The sequence below is a fragment of the Pristiophorus japonicus genome, chromosome 1, assembly GCF_044704955.1.
Source record: "Pristiophorus japonicus isolate sPriJap1 chromosome 1, sPriJap1.hap1, whole genome shotgun sequence".
Taxonomy (NCBI): Eukaryota; Metazoa; Chordata; class Chondrichthyes; family Pristiophoridae; genus Pristiophorus; species Pristiophorus japonicus.
The window spans coordinates 127,738,286-127,756,937 of NC_091977.1; positions in this window are offsets into that span (position 1 = coordinate 127,738,286).

Genomic DNA, 18,652 nt, shown 5'->3' on the forward strand with positions numbered 1-18,652 from the left:
CAGATTTGTTGCTTTTTCTAGCCAAATTATAGGCCTCTTCCTTGGCTTTAACACTATCCTTAATTTCCCTTGTTAACCATAGTTGAGCCACCTTCCCCGTTATATTTTTTTACTCCAGACAGGGATATACAATTGCTGAAGTTCCTCCATGTGATCTTTAAATATTTGCCATTGCTTATCCACCATCAACCTTTTAAGCATCACTCGCCAGTCTATTCTCGCCAATTCATGCCTCATACCGTCGAAGTTACCTTTCCTTAAGTTCAGGACCCTAGTTTCTGAATTAACTGTGTCACTCTCCACCTTAATAAAGAAATCTACCATATTATGGTCACTCTTCCCCAAGGGGCCTCGCACAACAAGATTGCTAATTATTCCCTTCTCATTACACACCACCCAGTCTAGGATGGCCAGCTCTCTAGTTGGTTCCTCGACATATTGGTCTCGAAAACCATTCATAATACACTCCAGGAAATCCTCCTCCACCGCATTGCTACCAGTTTGGTTAGCCCAATGAATATGTAGATTAAAGTCGCCCATGATAACTACTGTACCTTTATTGCACACATCCCTTATTTCTTGTTTGATGCTGTCCCCAACCTCACTACTACTGTTTGGTGGTCTGTACACAACTCCCACTAGTGTTTTCTGTCCTTTGGAAATCCGCAGCTCCACCCATACCGATTCTACATCATCCAGGCTAATGTCCCTCCTTACTATTGCATTAATTTCCTCTTTAACCAGCAACGCCACCCCGCCTCCTTTACCTTTCTGTCTATCCTTCCTAAATGCTGAATACGCTTGGATGTTGAGTTCCCAGCCTTGGTCACGCTGGAGCCATGTTTCTGTGATGCCAATTACATCATACCCGGTAACTGGAATCTGTGCAGTTAATTCGTCCACCTTATTTCGAATACTCCTCTCATTGAGGCACAGAGCCTTCAGGCTTGTCTTTTTAACCCTTTTGAATTTTGCTGTAATGTGGCCCTTTTTGTTTTTTGCCTTGGGTTTCTCTGCCCTCCACTTTTACTATTCTCCTTTCTATCTTTTGCTTCTGACTCCATTTTATTTCCCTCTGTCTCCCTGCATAGGTTCCCATCCCCCTGCCATATTAGTTTAACTCCTCCCCAACAGCACTAGCAAACACTCCCCCTCGGACATTGGTTCCGGTCCTGCCCAGGCGCAGACCGTCCTGTTTGTACTGGTCCTACCTCCCCCAGAACCGGTTCCAATGCCCCAGAAATTTGAATCCCCCTTCTGCACCACTGCTCAAGCCACATATTCATTCTACGTGTGAAACATGATGTGAAAATAGAGTATGAGAGGAAGCTTGCAAGGAACATAAAAACTGACTGCAAAAGCTTCTATAGATATGTGAAGAGAAAAAGATTAATGAAGACCAACATAGGTCCTTTGCAGTCAGAATCAGGTGAATTTATAATGGGGAACAAAGAAATGGCAGACCAATTGAACAAATACTTTGGTTCAGTCCTCACTAAGGAAGACACAAATAACCTTTCGGAAATAATTGGGGTTCAAGGGTCTAGCGAAAAGGAGGAACTGAAGGAAATCCTAATTAGTCAGCAAATTGTGTTAGGGAAATTGATGGGATTGAAGGCCGATAAATCTCCAGGGCCTGATAGGCTGCATCCCACAGTACGTCAGGAAGTGGCCCTAATAATAGTGGCAGCATTGGTGATCATTTTCCAACATTCTATTGACTCTGGATCAGTTCCTATGGACTGGAGGGTAGCTAATGTCACACCACTTTTAAAAAAGGAGGGAGAGAGAAAACAGGGAATTATAGAACAGTTAGCCTGACATCGGTCGTTGGGAAAATGTTGGAATCAATTATTAAAGATGAAATAGCAGCGCATTTGGAAAGCAGTGACAGGATCGGTCGAGTCAGCATGGATTTATGAAAGGAAAATCATGCTTGACGAATCTCCTAGAATTTTTTGAGGATGTAACTAGTAGAGTGGACAAGGGAGAACCAGTGGATGTGGTGTATTAGGACTTTCAAAAAGCTTTTGACAAGGTCCCGCACAAGAGATCAGTGTGCAAAATTAAAGCACATGGTGTTGGGGATAATGTACTGACGTGGATAGAGAACTGGTTGGCAGACAGGAAGCAGAGAGTCGGAATAAATGGGTCCTTTTCAGAATGGCAGGTAGTGACCAGTGAGGTGCCGTAGGGTTCAGTGCTGGGACCCCAGCTATTTACAAAATACATCAATGATTTAGATGAAGGAATTGAATGTAATATCTCCAAGTTTGCAGATGACACTAAGTTGGGTGGCTGTGTGAGCTGTGAGGAGGATGCTTAGAGGCTGCAGGGTGATTTGGATAGGTTAGGTGAGTGGGCAAATGCATGGCAGATGCAGTATAATGTGGATAAATGTGAGGTTATCCACTTTGGTGGCAAAAACAGGAAGACAGATTATTAGCTGAATGGTGACAGATTAGGAAAAGGGGAGGTGCAACGAAACCTGGGTGTCATGGTACATCAGTCATTGTAGTTTGGCATGCAGGTACAGTAGGTGGTGAAGAAGGCAAATGGTATAGAAACATAGGCATAGAAACATAGAAAATAGGTGCATGAGTAGGCCATTTCGGCCCTTCTAGCCTGCACCGCCATTCAATGAGATCATGGCTGAACATACAACTTCAGTACCCCATTCCTGCTTCCTCGCCATACCCCTTGATCCCCCTAGTAGTAAGGACTACATCTAACTCCTTTTTGAATATATTTAGTGAATTGGCCTCAACAACTTTCTGTGGTAGAGAATTCCACAGGTTCACCACTCTCTGGGTGAAGAAGTTTCTCCTCATCTCGGTCCTAAATGGCTTACCCCTTATCCTTAGACTGTGACCCCTGGTTCTGGACTTCCCCATTGGGAACATTGGGAACATTCTTCCTACATCTAACCTGTCTAAACCCATCAGAATTTTAAACGTTTCTATGAGGTCCCCTCTCATTCTTCTGAACTCCAGTGAATACAAGACCAGTTGATCCAGTCTTTCTTGATAGGTCAGTCCCGCCATCCCGGGAATCAGTCTGGTGAACCTTCGCTGCACTCCCTCAATAGCAAGAATGTCCTTCCTCAGGTTAGGAGACCAAAACTGTACACGCTACTCCAGGTGTGGCCTCACCAAGGCCCTGTACAACTGTAGCAACACCTCCCTGCCCCTGTACTCAAATCCCCTCGCTATGAAGGCCAACATGCCATTTGCTTTCTTAACCGCCTGCTGTACCTGCATGCCAACCTTCAATGACTGATGTACCATGACACCCAGGTCTCGTTGCACCTCCCCTTTTCCTAATCTGTCACCATTCAGATAATAGTCTGTCTCTCTGTTTTTACCACCAAAGTGGATAACCTCACATTTATCCACATTATACTTCATCTGCCATGCATTTGCCCACTCACCTAACCTATCCAAGTCACTCTGCAGCCTCCTAGCATCCTCCTCGCAGCTCACACTGCCACCCAACTTAGTGTCATCCGCAAATTTGGAGATACTACATTTAATCCCCTCGTTTAAATCATTAATGTACAGTGTAAACAGCTGGGGCCCCAGCACAGAACCTTGCGGTACCCCACTAGTCACCTGCCATTCTGAAAAGTACCCATTTACTCCTACTCTTTGCTTCCTGTCTGCCAACCAGTTCTCAATCCATGTCAGCACACTACCCCCAATCCCATGTGCTTTAACTTTGCACATTAATCTCTTGTATGGGACCTTGTCGAAAGCCTTCTGAAAGTCCAAATATACCACATCAACTGGTTCTCCCTTGTCCACTCTACTGGAAACATCCTCAAAAAATTCCAGAAGATTTGTCAAGCATGATTTCCCTTTCACAAATCCATGCTGACTTGGACCTATCATGTCACCTCTTTCCAAATGCGCTGCTATGTTCCATCATTTTACCCACTACCGATGTCAGGCTGACCGGTCTATAATTCCCTGTTTTCTCTCTCCCTCCTTTTTTAAAAAGTGGGGTTACATTGGCTACCCTCCACTCCATAGGAACTGATCCAGAGTCAATGGAATGTTGGAAAATGACTGTCAATGCATCCGCTATTTCCAAGGCCACCTCCTTAAGTACTCTGGGATGCAGTCCATCAGGCCCTGGGGATTTATCGGCCTTCAATCCCATCAATTTCCCCAACACAATTTCCCAACTAATAAGGATTTCCCTCAGTTCCTCCTCCTTACTAGACCCTCTGACCCCTTTTATATCCGGAAGGTTGTTAGTTTCCTCCTTAGTGAATACCGAACCAAAGTACTTGTTCAATTGGTCCGCCATTTCTTTGTTCCCCGTTATGACTTCCCCTGATTCTGACTGCAGGGGACTTACATTTGTCTTTACTAACCTTTTTCTCTTTACATATCTATAGAAACTTTTGCAATCCGTCTTAATGTTCCCTGCAAGCTTCTTCTCGTACTCCATTTTCCCTGCCCTAATCAAACCCTTTGTCCTCCTCTGCTGAGTTCTAAATTTCTCCCAGTCTCTGGGTTCGTTGCTATTTCTGGTCAATTTGTATGCCACTTCCTTGGCTTTAATACTATCCCTGATTTTCCTTGATAGCCACGGTTGAGCCACCTTCCCTTTTTTATTTTTACTCCAGACAGGAATGTACAATTGTTGTAGTTCATCCATGCGGTCTCTAAATGTCTGCCATTGCCCATCCACAGTCAACCCCTTAAGTATCATTCGCCAATCTATCCTAGCCAATTCACGCCTCATACCTTCAAAGTTACCCTTCTTTAAGTTCTGGACCATGGTCTCTGAATTAACTGTTTCATTCTCCATCCTAATGCAGAATTCCACCATATTATGGTCACTCTTCCCCAAGGGGCCTTGCACAACGAGATTGCTAATTAATCCTCTCTCATTACACAACACCCAGTCTAAGATGGCCTCCCCCCTAGTTGGTTTCTCGACATATTGGTCTAGAAAACCAACCCTTGTGCACTCCAGAAAATCCTCCTCCACCGTATTGCTTCCAGTTTGGTTAGCCCAATCTATGTGCATATTAAAGTCACCCATTATAACTGCTGCACCCTTATTGCATGCACCCCTAATTTCCTGTTTGATGCCCTCCCCAACATGGCCTTCATAGCTGGAGGATTTGAGTATGGGAGCAGGGAGGTCTTACTGCAGTTGTATAGAGCCTTGGTGAGGCCACACCGAGAATATTGTGTTCAGTTTTGGTCTCCTAATCTGAGGAAGGACGTTCTTGCTATTGAGGGAGTACAGCGAAAGTTCACCAGACTGATTCCCGGGATGGCAGGACTGACATATGAGGAGAGACTGGATCAACTGGGCTTGTATTTACTGGAGTTTAGAAGAATGAGAGGGGATCTCATAGAAACATATAAAATTCTGACGGGATTGGACAGGTTAGAGGCAGGAAGAATGTTCCCATTGCTGGGGAGTTCCAGAACCAGGGATCACAATCTAAGAATTAGAGGTAAGCCATTTAGGACCGAGATGAGGAGAAATTTCTTCACTCAGAGAGTGGTTAACCTGTGGAATTCGCTACCACAGAACGTTGTTGTGGCCAGTTTGTTAGATATATTCAAAAGGGAGTTAGATTTGGCCCTTACGGCCAAAGGGATCAAGGGATATGGAGAGAAAGCAGGAAAGGGGTGCTGAGGTTGAATGATCAGCCATGATCTTATTGAATGGTGGTGCAGGCTTGAAGGGCCGAATGGCCTACTCCTGCACCTAATTTCTATGTTTCTATGTTTCTAAACGTGACATGAAACCTAATGTGACCTGAAACATGATGTGACGTGAAAGGTGACATGATGTGAAATGTGACGTGAAGTGTGACTTGACATGAAATGTGGTGCAATGTGAAATATGATTTGAAATGTGATGCGATGTGAAATGTGACGTGACGTGAAATGTGATGTGACATGAAATGTGATGCAACATGAACTGTGACATCACGTAAAATGTGTGACATGATGTGAAATATGACGTGAAATGTGACGTGGCGCGAAATGTGACAAGATGTGAAATGTGACATGGTGTGAAATATGGCGTGAAATGTGACGTGAAATGTAATGTGAAATGTGATGTTAAATATCACGCAATATGAATTATGATGTGAACTGTGAAGCATCGTAAAATGGGACATGACGTGAAGCATGATGTGATGTGAAATGTGACGTGAAATGTGGTGAAACATGACGTGACATGAAATGTGGTACGACTTGAAATGTGACGTGAAATGTGATGTGAAACATGACGTGACGTGAAATGTGACGCAATGTGAAATGTGATGTGAAACGTGACGTGACGTGAAATGTGATGCGAGTGACATGTGATACGACATGAAATGTGACGTGACATGAAATGTGATGTGAAATGTGACATGAAATGTGATGTGAAATGTGGCGCACTGTGAAACGTGACATGATGTCAAATGTGACACGATGTGAAATGTAACACGATGTGAAATGTGACATGATGTGAAATGTGATGTGAAATGTGACACAATGTGAATTATGACGTGAACAGTGAAGTGACGTGAAACAGGACATGGCGTGAAGTTTGACGTGATGTGAAATGTGACGCGACATGAAATGTGACGCGATGTGAAATGTGACACGACGTGAAATGTGACGTGAGATGTGATGTGATGTAAAATGTGACGTGAAATGTTGCACGACTTGAAATGTGACACTACGTGAAACTAGATGTGAAATGTGAAGCAACGTGAAATGTGATGCAACGTGAAATGTGACATGAAATGTGACGTGAAATGCGACATGATGTGAAATGTGATGTGAAATGTGATGTGATGTGAAACGTCGCAGGATGTGAAACATGTCATGACATGGCTTAAATAAAACGTGATGACAGGATGTAAAACGTGATGTGAAATGTGTCACAATATGAGACATGACGCAACGTGACATGTGGCATGATGTAAAATGTGACGCGATTTAAAATGTGATGTGACGTAAATGTAATGCATCACTCTGCAATTGGCCTGCTAACAGAGAGTGATGCTCGTAAGAAACTCAGTGTAAACTACAGGACCAGTGATTTCCTGAGATCCGCCCCTGTGAGCAATGGATTGCAGAATCACTGCGACTGTTTTTGAAGTTAGTGTTGGAGCACAGTAGGAGACCAATGGTGGAAATGGCATTGGGAAGGGAAGTTGAAATGGAGATTACACTTGGGAAAGAATTGGAATGTTTGATTTGCATTTGGTCTCCCCAATGCATTAAGCTGTCTTTTCTCTGTTGGAAGGTTGATAGTTCTGCTGTGTATTTGCAGCATTTTCTGTTTTTTTTCTATTTCATTATTCTGTCATGTCAGCTCACAATAACAGCCCCAAGACCCATCCAACAACATATATTAAACTGTTCTTTCTCTGGATGTCTGTAACTGTATCTATGCTGACTGTTGCTCCAACTAAGTGAACGACAGTCAGTAATCTTGGTTTGTGCCACAATCGGTAATTCTTGTTAAGGTCATATCCCTTCAGATTTTTCCAGACAAATTGAAGCTGATGTTCAGAGAGCTCTGTTGCAATAACATCTGGTTTTAAAGGTTTGACAAACTTATTTTACTTTGAGGAGAGCCAAACCTCAAGACAAAAACCTGGCCGGCTGGCCAACACATAGCCTACCGCTGCACGTGATCGTTTATATTTACACACATGTTTGAACACTTGCCAAACCTATTGGAAGCTGGCTCTCTCTAGTGCATTACTCATTATTGGAATATTCATCATGGTAATTTGGGGGAAAAAACAATATGCTGTCTTCAGTCCACAGAGGAGACTTTTGGCATTAAAGCAATAATAAATGATATACTGCCAGAAAGGAACAGAGCTAGTGATGTTAAACATTAGGAAAATGATACAGCGATGTATGAATTTTATAGAAAGGAGATGGAATAGGATGGTACAAATTAATGTTTTTATTGTATAACCTATTGAATGCAGTCAGATTTTCTGAATTTGTTCCATTAAATACTTATGAATAATTCATGAAGTTAAAGAATCTCACAGCGTTATTTGCCTTGAGGATGTCTGCAACCAGTAAGTATCTCTTTTCCTCTCTGCTCTGCTCCTCCCGCTCCCGTTCTTTCTCTCAATCTGTCTCTCTCCTGCTCACCTTGTCCCCCGCTCATCTTTCTACTGTTTCAGACCATTCATTTCATCTTCCTGACTTTCTGAATAAAACATTGTGGACTTAAATAGTTAATGTATGTATGGGTCAGTGGGTTGAAAACCTCTTAAGCCATGGCGGCAGCATTGGTTTGCCATCTAACGCTAGTAATTTAGCTTTTCTATTTTTTCCTTTTACGTCTTTTGCTTGCATGTGAAATGAATTCCAAACATTGGCAGGCTGATCGCATTAGCATATGTTTATCGCACAAGCTCAAGATAATTACTATCCAGCAGCAATACGCACATTAATAATTGTTGTGGTTGAAGGAGATGTCACGGCAGTGGCAGCAGCCTTTCAGCCTCAGCTAAGTGACATTTTGATTTCCTGTCACTTGGCCTGAGCGGATAATGGAAGTAATAATAAAGAGCCATGCTGTGGTTTGCAGTTTGTCTCTGATTTGAGTAGTAAAGATGTTTTCAATCAATCCCATTTTGGTAAACTAGCATGCCTCCAATTCAAGGCTCAATGCTGTCTGTGCAGTTAAGAAAATTGCACTTGAGCGATAAATATAAACTGAACAAATAGGCCACAAGTGTACTTTTACTGGATATGACAGTCTTCCGCCGCCTTCGTTTCCATGTCTACCTTTTCGGCCAGGAGACATCCTCCCTGCACGTCAGATCGCCTTCTCCTGTCTTCAGTGATCCTAATCCTCTTGGTTCCCTCCCCCAACCGCCTACGCTATCCTGATCTTTTCATTGAGATATGGGCCATGTCAGTGTCTACCCTACTTTCATTCATTGTAATCTATCTCCTTCTGAATCCTTGTTCTCTCAGGTCCAGTCCAACATCATTATCAAACCTACTATCAAAGTGTGCACTGTTGCTGCATGGCAGAAGGACCCCACCTTGCTAGCCTCTTGAGCATCCCCAATTTTAATCACTCCACCATTGGCGGCTGTGCTTTCAGCTGCCTAGGCGCAAAGCTCTGGAATTCCCTCCCTAAATCTCTCCGCCTCTCTACCTCTCTTCCCTCCCCTTCTTTAAGACGCTCCTTAAAACCTACCTCCCATCTGCCCTAATATCTCTTTTTGTGGCTTGTGTCAAATTTTGTTTAATAATGCTCCTCTGAAGCGTCAACATAAGAACATAAGAAATAGGAGCAGGAGTAGGCCACCTGGCTCCTCGAGCCTGCTCTGCCATTTAATATCATGGCTAATCTGATCATGGACTCAGCTCCACTTCCCTGTCCGCGCCCCATAACCCTTTACTCCCTTATCACTCAAAAATCTGTCCACCTCCGTCTTAAATATATTCAATGACTCAGCCTCCACAGCTCTCTGGGGCAGAGATTTCCAGAGATTTACAACCCTCTGAGAGAAGAAATTCCTCCTCATCTCAGTTTTAAATGGGCGGTATTTATTCTGAGACTATGGGGGCCGCCGCTGACTGCCGTCCACTCCTGCCGCCATTCCTCGCAAAGATCCACCCAGTGCCACTTTCGAGGTGGCCTGGAGCGGGAGGGAGGGGAGAGCCGCCGGGAACCGCCCGCTGACGTCAGCGGACGGACGAATGGCGCAATTGAGCTCCCGCCCGCGGAGCTCCCAGATTCCTGTGGGTGGGAGTCGGCGACAGAATGGGAGTACAGGTTGGTCTGTCCCCGACGGTAAGTCTGAAGAAACTGAAAAAAAGGTAAGTGAACATTTTAAAATCTTTTTTCAACAGCGACTTAACTGCATGTGGTCCCCTGAAGGTCTTCGGATAGCTTTTGTATTTTTTATTTGTGATTTTTTCTTTTCAGGTCTTTGACCCTCCATGGGCCCAACTCCATCCTCGGTGGCACTTGGGCGGCAAGTGCCTCTGCCGCCGAGAATGTGACCTCACACCCACTGCCACCCAGATTGGCGGCGTACTTCTTCCATTTGCCACCCGCCGACCTTCGAGGAAACTTCTTCATGAATATCCGGTAACTCGGCGGCCATCAGCGGCACTTTGGGCGGGCAGCGGCCTTGCTGAAAATCGGGCCATATGTCCCCTAGTTTTAGTTTCCACTATGAGTGGAAATATCCTCTCTGCATCCACCTTGTTGAGTCCCCTCATTATCTTATATGTTTCAATAAGATCACCTCTCATTCTTCTGAACTCCAATGTGTAAAGGCCCAACCTACTCAACCTACCCTCATAAGTCAACCCCCTCATCTCTGGAATCAACCTAGTGAACCTTCTCTAAACAGCTCCTAATGCAAGTATATCCTTCCTTAAATACAGAGACCAAAACTGTACACAGTACTTCAGGCGTGGCCTCACTAATACCCTGCACAGTTGTAGCAGGACTTCTCTACTTTTATCCTCTATCCCCCTTGCAATAAAGGCCAACATTCCATTTGCCTTTCTGATTACTTGCTGTATCTGCATACTAGCTTTTTGTGTTTCATGCACAGGGGCTCCCAGGTCCCTCTGTACTGCAGCACTTTGCAATTTTTCTCCATTTAACTTATAATTTGCTTTTCTATTTTTTCTGCCAAAGGGGATAACCTCACATTTTCCCACATTATACTCCATCTGCCAAATTTTTGCCCACTCACTTAGCCGGTCTATAACCCTTTAAAGATTTTTTGTGTCCTCCTCACAATTTGCTTTCCTGCCCATCTTTGCATCATCAGCAAACTTGGCTACATTACACTCGGTCCCTTCATCCAAGTCATTAATATAGATTGTAAATAGTTGAGGACCCAGCATCAATCCCTGCGTCACCCCATTAGTCACTGTTTGCCAACCAGAAAATTACCCATTTTTCCCGCCTCTCTGTTTTCTGTTTGTTAGCCAATCCTCAATCCATGCTAATATATTACCCCCAACCCCGTGAGCTTTTATCTTGTGCAGTAACCTCTTATGTGCCAACTTATCGAATGCCTTCTGGAAATCCAAATACACCACATCCACTGGTTCCCCCTTATCCACCCTGCTCATTACCTCCTTAAAGAACTCCAGCAAATTTGTCAAACATGATTTCCCTTTCATAAAACCATGCTGACTCTGCTTGATTGAATCATGCTTTTCTAAATGTCCTGCTACTGCTTTCTTAATAATGGACTCCATCATTTTCCCAATGACAGATGTTAGGCTAACTGATCTATAGTTTCCTGCTTTTTGTCTGCCTACTGTCAACAAGGGCAGATGTCGATGACGAAGTCCAACATCACCTTCAGTGTGCCAGTGCAGCCTTCGGTCGCCTGAGGAAGAGGGTGTTTGAAGACCAGGATCTCAAACCTTGCACCAAGCTCATGGTCTACAGAGCAGTAGTGATACCCGTCCTCCTATGTGCTTCAGAGACATGGACTATGTACAGCAGGCACCTGAAAGCACTGGAGAAATAGTACCAATGCTGCCTCCGCAAGATCCTGCAAATCTATTGGCAGGATAGATGCACCAATGTCAGTGTTCTCGCTCAGCCCAACATCCCCAGCATCAAAACTTTGACCACGCTCGATCAACTCCGATAGACGGGCCACATTGTCCGCATGCCCGATACTAGACTCCCAAAACAAGCGCTCTACTCAGAGCTCCAACATGACAAGCGAGTCCCAGGTGGGCAGAAGAAATGCTTCAAGGACACCCCCAATGCCTCCTTGAAAAAGTGCAACATCCCCACCGACACCTGGGAATCCCTGGCCCAAAACCGCTCAAAGTGGAGGAGAAGCATCCGGGAAGGTGCCGAACACCTCGAGTCTCTTCGCCCCGAGCAAGCGGAAGCCAAGCACAAACAGCAGAAGGAGCGCACGACAAACCAAGCACCCCACTCACCCGTCCCTCCAACCACTGTCTGCCCCACCTGTGACAGAGACTGTAGGTCCCGCATTGGACTCATCAGTCACCTGACAACTCATATTAGTGTGGAAACAAGTCATCCTCGACTCCGAAGGACTGCCTAAGAGAAAAGAAGCGTTTACTACATTAAAGGCACTATATAAAGACAAGCTGTTGCTGTTGTTGTTGCTACTGAGGCTGAACATCAGCTCCTCCACTCTCTCGCCAGACCACGGTCCCACTAATGTACATGAAGCTATCATTTACCAGAATGTTACTGATCTCATTTCCGTTGGGGCATTTCCCACTGTCTGCAACTTCATAGTTTCCCATCCCTGCACAGCCCAATTCTACTTCTTCCTCAAGATACTTAAACAGAACTGTCCCAAAAGATCAATCATTTCAGCCTGCTCCTGGCCCATCAAATTAATTTACTCTTATCTTGACTCCATTTTTGCACCGCTTGTCCCTACCCACATACATTTCTAATTCATCTGGCATCCTCTGTCACTTTAATGAATTACGTTTTTCTCAACCCAAACCAATGTTCCCTCTAACTTTATTTTGGCAGCGCAGCCTATTCAAAGTTTCGCGCACGCGTGTTTTTTCCATTTAAAAGCCGGTTCACTGCCGGCTGGGCTGGACCTCCAGAGCACTGCAGGGCCATGCAGCTCAAAGGGAACATTTCCCCAAATCCTCTCCTTTTTACTGTGAACGTACAGTCCTTTAATCCCTCTAATCCTCACAAGGATGGGCCCTCTGCTTTTACCACGAACAGCAACCCACCCAGCCTCTACCCACCACTATCCTTCTCTACCTGGCTGAACTTATTCTTACCTTGAACAACTTCTCCTTTAACGCTGCACACTTCCTCCAGATAAAAGGTGTCACTTTTGGGAACCTGATGGATCATAGTTTTGCTGGTCTTTTTTTATAGATATTTTAAATAATCTTGTTCCAGTCCTACTCAGATCCTTTCCCTGACATCTTTTTCCATTACTTTGATGACTGCGTTGGTGCTGCGTCCTACTTTCACCCTCACCTCTAACAGTTTATTGGCTATGCTTCTAATTTCCGCCCATCCTTTGTCTTTATGTGGTCCATCTCAGTTTCTCCAGGGGCAATTTTAACTCTCCCCACCTAGCGGAAACTGAGCGGGCGGGCAGTTAAAATCGGCCAGGAGACTTACCTACTGACGTTATTCACCGGCCCTACTCTCTTCTATTTTCTATCTGTTGCTCACGGTGCAGTCTCCTCTACAATGGGCATACTGAATGTAATTTAGGTGACCACTTTGCTGAAGAGTACAAGCCTAAACTCAATTTTGCATCCCACTGCCACCCTGACCTCTCCATCTATGGCTTTCTACCCTGTTCCAATGAAGATCAATGAAATCTTTCTATCAGACAGTTTGCAGCCCTACATCTTTTTTCTTCTGCTAAACTGCCAGATTCTGTTCCAATTTGCCAGCTTTTCCCGTTTCCATTTTAGATCTACTTTACTCCTGCCATTTTAGTTATCTATCTTTTAAATATCTTTTGGGTAGAAATTCGGGAGTGCCCCATTTGGGGAGCTAACTTTTTTAAAAGGTGCTAAGGATTTTCAACTTTAAAAACATTTGGGGTTTGTGTTCCAGGAAGGAAGTGCAGTGCTAAATTTTCATTCCTGAAACACAAAGCCCAGGCGGGGCAATAGTTGTGCAGCACTGCACAGTGGGCCATGCAGCGCTACTGCTTTCGGAGGCTCCTTCCTGTAGGATTCACAAAATTCTGGGACCCCAACTCAAGGGACATGTGTCTGGAATTTAAAAGGGAACTGTGTTAGGCTTTTGGAGGAGAAATGTGGACAGAAATATCTCACTATTAGGCGCCTTTGGACTAAACTAGGGCCTTTTAGAGTGAGTTTGGACATTTTAAATTGTATGCAGGGTCTGCATAGGGCTGCTAAACCACCTGGGAGGCAGGCCCCAGGGAGACATTAGCAGTCTAACAAAAGCCCACTTACCAGGAACCCAGATACATACATATTTTAATTGTTCTTAAAACGGCTGTACAGAAAAACCCTGGCATCAGCAAAACACACGATGGACAGTATCAAGACCTGATTACATTCGAACAGCACCAATCCAAAATCCCATCAGCACCTTTGGGAATCTTGTATCATGTTAATGCTCAATCAGCCCACCAAAATTCTCACAAAAGGATCACATTAGAGTTAATCAGCCTGCCAAAAATGCACAAAAGCAGTCATCAAAAATCAATTGTGTACCCAAGTTTTGGCACATAAGTTTTAAGCAGCCTCTCAGGTATAACTGGGGGCCTTGCTGGTAGCTTGGTGATAACGCTTGGGCTGAGGAAACACTTTTGAAGAAACGTACCCGAGAGCACTCTGGAAAAGCACTTGGACTCTGGGCTCTTTGACTCTGGCTTTGAAACACGAGGTTGCAGCAACGTAACAAGAAGAACCTAACAAGAAGCCTCGGAGTCACTGAAAAACCAACAATCATCCAGCGCAGACTCAAGAAAAAAACTTATTTACCATCAAAACGTCGACCAGTGCTAATACTGAAGTCACCGCAACCAGCCAAAGAATCCACAAGATTGAGGAGAGAGAAAGCAGTGTGCAACTGGTCTAAACTGTGGAGAAATCCTTTGGTGAGCATAGTCCCTGCAATTTCAGAGCCTAACTTAGTTAGTGTAGTGGTGGGAGGTGGGTTTTGCTTTCGTACGCCTTGGTGAAAATGTTGACAATGACTTGGCGTTCAGCCTCTGAATGTGCGCAGACGCAAGCGTCGTCTGCGTAATGTAGTTCGAGGATGGGACAATCTTAGAAACATAGAAACATAGAAAATAGGTGCAGGATCAGGCCATTCGGCCCTTCGAGCCTGCACCACCATTCAATATAACAATGGCTGATCATGCAACTTCAGCACCCCACTCCTGCCTTCTCTCCATACCCCCTGATCCCTTTAGCCGTAAGGGCCACATCTAACTCCCTTTTGAATATATCTAACGAACTGGACTCAACAACTTTCTGTGGTAGAGAATTCCACAGGTTCACAATTCTCTGGTTGAAAAAGTTTCTCCTCATCTCGGTCCTATATGGCTTACCCCTTATCCTTAGACTGTGATCCCTTGTTCTGGACTTTCCCAACATCGGGAACATTCTTCCTGCATCTAACCTGTCCAATCCCGTCAGAATTTTATATGCTTTTATGAGATCCCCTCTCATTCTTCTAAATTCCAGTGAATATAAGCCTAGTCGATCTAATCTTTCTTCATATGTCAGTCCTACCATCCCGGGAATCAGTCTGGTGAACCTTCGCTGCACTCTCTCAATAGCAAGAATGTCCTTCCTCAGATTAGGTGACCAAAACTGCACACAACGCTCAAGGTGTGGTCTCACCAAGGTGTGTGCCCTGTACAACTGCAGCAAGACCTCCCTGCTCCTTTACTCAAATCCTCTCGCTCAGAAGGCCAACATGCCATTTGCTTTCTTAACTGCCTGCTGCACCTGCATGCCTACTTTCAATGACTGATGTACCATGGTCTTGTTGCACCTCCCCTTTTACTAATCTGTCACCATTCAGATAATAATCTGCCTTCCTGTTTTTGCCAGCAAAGTGAATAACCTCACATTTATCCACATTATACTGCATCTGCCATTCGTTTGCCCACTCACCTAACCTGTCCATGTCACCCTGCAGCCTCTTAGCATCCTCCTCACAGCTCACACTGCCACCCAGCTTAGTGTCATATGCAAACTTGGAGATATTACATTCAATTCCTTCGTCTAAATCATTAATATATATTGTAAATAGCTGGGGTCCCAGCACTGAACCTTGCGGTACCCCACTCGTCACTGCCTGCCATTCTGAAAAGGACCCATTTATTTCCACTCTTTGCTTCCTGTCTGCCAACCAATTCTCTATCCAATTCAATACATTACCCCCAATCCCATGTGCCTTAATTTTGCACGCTAATTTATTGTGTGGGACCTTGTCAAAAGCCTTTTGAAAGTCCAAATACACCACATCAACTGGTTCTCCCTTACCCACTCTACTAGTTACATACTCAAAAAATTCTAAAAGATTTGTCAAGCATGATTTTCCTTTCATGCTGACTTGGACCGATCCTGTCACTGCTTTACAAATGTGTTGCTATTACATCTTTAATAATTGATTCCAGAATGTTCCCGACTATGGATGTCAGGCTAACCGGTATGTAATTCACTGCTTTCTCTCTCGCTCCTTTTTAAAAAAGTGATGTTACATTAGCTACTCTCTAATCTATAGGAACCGATCCAGAGTCTATGGAATGTTGGAAAATGACCACCAATACTATTTCTGGGGCCACTTCTTTAAGTACTCTGGGATGCAGACTATCAGATCCTGGGGATTTATCAGCCTTCAATCCCATCAATTTCCCTAGCACCATTTCCTGACTAATAAGGATTTCCCTCAATTCTCTCAGTTCCTCCTTCTCAATAGGCCCTCCGTCCCCTAGTATTTTTGGGAGGTTACTTGTGTCTTCCTTAGTGAAGACAGAATCAAAGTATTTGTTCAATTGGTCTGCCATTTCCTTGTTCCCCATTATGAATTCACCTGATTCTGACTGCAAAGGACCTACATTAGTCTTCACTAATCTTTTTCTCTTCAGATATCCATAGAAGCTTTTGCAGTAAGTTTTTATGTTTCCTGTACGCTTACTCTCATACTCTATTTTCCCCCTCCTAATTAAAGCCTTAGTCCTCTTTTGCTGAATTCTAAATTTCTCCCAGTCCTCAGGTTTGCTGCTTTTTCTGGCCAATTTATATGCCTCTTCCTTGGATATAACACTGTCCCTAATTTCCCTTGTTAGCCACAGTTGAGCCACCTTCCCCATTTTATTTTTACACCAGACAGGGATGTACAATTGTTGTAGTACATTCATGTGATCTTTAAATGTCTTTAAATGCCATTGCTTATCTACTGTCAACCCTTTAAGTATCATTCGCCAGTCTATCCTAGCCAATTCACGTCTCATACCATCGAAGTTACCTTTCTTTAAGTTCAGGGCCCTAGTCTCTGAATTAACTGTATCATTCTCCACCTTAATGAAGAATTCTACCATATTATGGTCACTCTTCCCCAAGGGGCTTTGCACGACAAGATTGCTAATTAATCCTCTCTCATTACACAAGACCCAGTCTAGGATGGCCTGCTCTCTAGTTGGTTCCTCGACATATTGGTCAAGAAAACCATCCCTTATAAACCAGGAAATACCCCTCCACAGTATTGCTACCAGTTTGGTTAGCCCAATCTATATGTAGATTAAAGTTATTGTGTTCCGAACACAGATGAGGCTGCACACAGGGAGGTTAAAGTAACTGTGACCTCAGTCTTTAATAAGACACTCCAGAGTGAGGAACAGGCCTTAGGGGCCGGCTTATATACAGTGCTCCCAAGGGATGCTGGGATCCCTTAGGACTTCAGGGGATGAGCTCCCAGGTGGCGAAACATGAGAGTGTATGCTTTACAGATACACAACATCACTCCCCCGCCAAAGTCAAAGTGAAAACTATTTACAAGGTAAGGCGGTCGGAAGCCTTTCTTTCCCTGGTGGACCGCCTCGGTACAAATGGTCCTGTAGTGAGAAATAATTAATAGTTACTTTATAATCGCCGCAAATCCTGACCGTGCCATCACTTTTGAGTACTGGAACAATCGGGCTGGCCCACTCGCTGAATTCCACTGGGGAGATGATGCCCTCGCATTGCAGCCTGTCCAGCTCGATTTCCACTCTCTCCCTCATCATGTGAGGTACCGCTCACGCCTTGTGGTGAATGGGTCGTGCCCCTGGGACCAAGTGGATCTGCACCTTCGCCCCGGAAAAGTTTCCAATGACTGGCTCAAAAAGGGAAGGAAATTTTTTAAGAACCTGGGTACATGAGGTCTCATCGACATGTGATCGCGCTCGGATGTCATCCCAGTTCCAGCGGATTTTGCCCAGCCAGCTCCTTCCAAGCAGTGTGGGGCCATCGCCCGGGACAATCCAGAGTGGCAGTTCATGCACCGTGTCCTCGTAGGTGACCTTGACCATGGTCCTGCCCAGGACAGTGATAAGCTCTTTGGTGTACGTTCTCAGTTCCGTTTAGATGGGGCTCAGGGCTGGTCTGAATGTCTTGTTGCACCACAGTCTCTCAAACATCTTTTTACTCATGATGGATTGGCTAGCGCCAGTGTCCAGTTCCATGGCTACAGGTAAGCCATTCAATTTTATGTTTAACATTATAGGTGGACATTTCGTCGAAAATGTGTGCACCCCGTGTACCTTAACATCTGCCTCCTCTCTCTGAGGCTCGAAATTGCTTTGATCCACCATGAACCGATCTTCCTCTGCCATGTGGTGGTTAGCAGGTTTTGCAGAGCTTGCAATTCGTTTGCAAGCTCATTGGAGATGCCCCATTGTTCCACAGCTCTTGCAAACATACCCTTTGAAGCGGCATGAATAGGTTGAATGGAAGCCTCCACAATGCCAACAATGTGTGAATTGCCTTGCATTCATCCTTTGCTGGGGACTCTGAGTCATTTGGGTCACCTGAGGCCTGCTGGCAGTTGCAGACTCCTGGTTTCTGCCTGTACATTTCTGCTCGCAAACACAGTTCCAGTTAATTTATGAACATTGCTAGCACTTGTGTGCTGAGAGATTTGTTTGGTGTTA